The sequence below is a fragment of the Pundamilia nyererei genome, unplaced genomic scaffold (genome assembly GCF_000239375.1).
Source record: "Pundamilia nyererei isolate P.nyererei 1_Seehausen unplaced genomic scaffold, PunNye1.0 scaffold00375, whole genome shotgun sequence".
In the NCBI taxonomy this organism is placed as follows: Eukaryota; Metazoa; Chordata; class Actinopteri; order Cichliformes; family Cichlidae; genus Pundamilia; species Pundamilia nyererei.
The window spans coordinates 186,438-189,637 of record NW_005187776.1 but is presented as its reverse complement, the minus strand read 5'-3'; the positions used below and the strand labels follow the sequence as shown (position 1 = coordinate 189,637).

General features: G+C 43.1%; 1 protein-coding gene across 1 annotated transcript in view; it reads right to left on the bottom strand.

Annotated features, from left to right (window-relative positions):
• large2 (LARGE xylosyl- and glucuronyltransferase 2) overlaps positions 1-687 on the bottom strand; it is a 122,438-nt gene extending 121,751 nt beyond the window's left edge. The window contains exon 1 of the mRNA XM_005752718.2: positions 243-687. The gene's annotated coding sequence lies outside the window, so the exon portion shown is untranslated. The remainder of the gene's footprint in view (positions 1-242) is intronic.
• Positions 688-3,200: the final 2,513 nt, after the last annotated feature.

Genomic DNA, 3,200 nt, shown 5'->3' with positions numbered 1-3,200 from the left:
GGGGGGGGGGGTCTGAACATGGCTCAGAGAAAAAGAATGTTGCTCAATTACACCTTATCCACCAATCAAGTCACATGGAGATGACTTAGGCACGCGCGCGCTCGATCACAGACATAATCCACGACAGGCAGCATTACACGTCAGTAACATCAGAGATTTGAAATGTTGGCTGTGATCCCTCCTGAGTCACATCACAGCCCGCTGCTGCTCGATCTGCCACACGGAGTGCAAACCTCCCTTACCTGCGTCTCAACTTCTGCTCGCTGTTACTTCCACTGTTCTGCTGTTCTTGGCCGCAGTCGCTCTATATCCTAATCCAGCGGATTTGTAAACCATTCAGAAATCCGTTCAGAGTCGAGCAGAGAGCTCAGCGGAGGACGAAGGAGCAGGTGGCATCGTCTCCGGTCCAGAAAGCGTGCCTGTGTATAGTGTTTGTGCGTTTGGGGAGAGACGCTCCCACGTTAACGGCTCAGTAAATCTGTCCTCACACGACGGAGCGACGAGGAGAGCCAGGTGGTCGAGCACGAATCCCGCGCCGAGGTTGCCGAGCTTTATCGGCCGAGTCCAGCCTCAGAGCGCTGCACCCTGTCTGGGTAAGAAGCGCGGGGGCGCTGCAGCTGTCAGATCCGGTCTCTGTCGGTTCGCCACAAGCTCGTGAGCAGAGGAGTACCGACGATCCCTCCTTCTCTCTGCTCCTCCTGAAAAATAAAGGGAGGTGGGCAGTCTTCAGCAGCCCCCACCCCCTCCTGTCCCCCGACGTGAGGACAAACTCCGCCCTCCCCACACAAGCTCAGCCAATAGGAATCCTCTCGCTGTCTCTCGGCCACACACCCTCTCTCTCTTTCTTTGGCCGATTCGGCGACACAAAGGCTCCGGCTCCTCTCCAGGAGCCGCCTGCACGTATTCATCCTCTAAAAGGAGTAGACACGTACTCAGCCATACTCATTGAGCCGCACAACCACTTATGTCACCTGACCAAAGCACAATAAAGGGATTTCACAGCGTTTTAAAACTCACTTGCAACCTGTAGCTCAATTCAGTGCACAAGCATTTGACAAAAATAAACCCTGGAAGCAGATTCAACAAGTTCTGTCAGGGAACATCTGAAGAGCAAGAAGATACACAAGTGCAATATGAGATGTAATGCTCTGCTCTCTCTGGGTTTTCTAAGACTTTATCTTGAAATGCTTGGCGTTATCAGCTCAGTGTTGTTGGTATTTCTACATAAACTAGCTTTCTGTTCAGAAAAATTTAGCCAAGGGCCTTAAACTTCTATTTATTTGTAGGCCACCAGATGGTAATAGCTTTGGTACAAAAGTTCTACAGAGGTCTACCGGGAAAGGGCTTCTTCTTGACCTCTGTAATTGCTTTGCAATGTTGCAGCCCCTTCCTTGTCTTGTCTTCTTTGTCACTTTGGGTCATACCAAATAAAAATGCAGTCTAATTTGTTAATGTTGGTCATGTTTCAAAAAGTAGGATTAGCCATGTTATCTTGTGCTTGCTCATTGGCTTCAACGACTTCCCATCACAAAAAGTGCTCAGTATTTCAGACTGCCCAAACCAAGCAGCGGCCTCCAGAGCTGCACTTTAATGGTCACTTTTACTGATTAAGGTTCCTAACTGGGTGAAGTAACCCAGAAGTATCGTCGTGGCAACCTAAGTGTAAGATGATGGTTCTGTAAATAAAGATAAAAAATAAAGTGAACTGAAGGTTTTAGTGTAACTCAGTTTGACTTGGTCATGGGCTCAGTTTGATACTATATGACCATCTTTCAGGATTTTAATGATTTTATTTGACAAGTTAAAGTGGATAATCACCTCCTAGTAAGAAAGAATATACGAGGGGAGCATGCATATTCATTTTACTGAAATAAAACAAAAGCCAAGCAAATAAACTGCATTCCCTCCACTGTCACTTGAGGCTTGCTTCAACAGTGAATTCATATAGATTCCATTGTTAAAATATTCACTAAGCACTTTTGGTCTCAGCGGCATTTCCCTCCTTCATAACAACTTCCTGAGGAATTTCATTAACACTTATTCATTTGTATTTTCCTGAGGCTTAGAGTTAGAGGCCCGACTGCTCTGCTTGCTGGCATGAATTCAGCTCTACCAATTGAAGTAGCTGAACTAGACTTCTCGTTTGTGTTTCTGTTTGTGTTATTGGTGCCTTTGGAGAATTTCAAAAGGAATTATCTGAATTAAAGAAAAACTTAAAGCAACCGATTAGCTTAAGTTTTTTAAGTTTATGAAGCTGAAGCTTATCAGCACTCCAATATTTAGATTTCAGTTGACATGTTCCATTTAACTAAAATAAAAGTAAAATGTTTAATAATTAAATTTATAAATATTTAATAACTAAAACTTTTCATTCATGTCTCCCATGTCAATAAGTTAATAATTTAAAAGGAACGAGTACAACAGAGTCATGTTATCAGTAGTGTATTGTATTGTTCATTTTTGTAATCTTTTTAAATTAAACAAAACCCAAAGATCTATATGTGGGAAACTCAAAAACATGTAGAAAAAACACAAAATGTAGAAAAAAATCAATGCACCGAATACTGCAAAATTTAAAAGCATAAGTACATTTCTTCAGTTCACCAATAACACACTGTATGGTTAATATTCAAGAAAAACACTTCTGACTGACTGGTGTCATGGCAGGGTGTTTACCACTGGGTGGCTGTAGCTCAAGAGGTAGAGCAAGTCACCTACTGATAGGAAGGTCAGTGGTTCAATCCAGAGGTGGCCCACACATGGGCCAGCATGAGGCCAGTTGCAGGCCCTGTGCTAGCCCATGTGTGGGCCACCTCTGGCAAACCTGATCTGGGCCACCAAAGGGCCGTCATTCTTTGCGGTATGTGGGCCTTGTGTAAGCACATTGTGTAGGCCAGATCCAGGCCATACCAATTTTGCTATGTGGGTACCTGCTTGGTTAACATTTATATTCAAAACAATGACATTCACAAAACCAGTGGATGCATAAATTTTTTATGAGGGGCATATGTACGTGACACAAATTTATTTTAAGATAAGATAAGATAAGATAAAACTTTATTAATCCCTCGGGTGGGTTCCTCTGGGAAATTCGGTTTCCAAAAGCACAGCACCGACAGAAGTTACAGTTACAGAATATTATATATATATATACACACACACACATATGTAAATAAATACAGAGACATATATACCGTAAT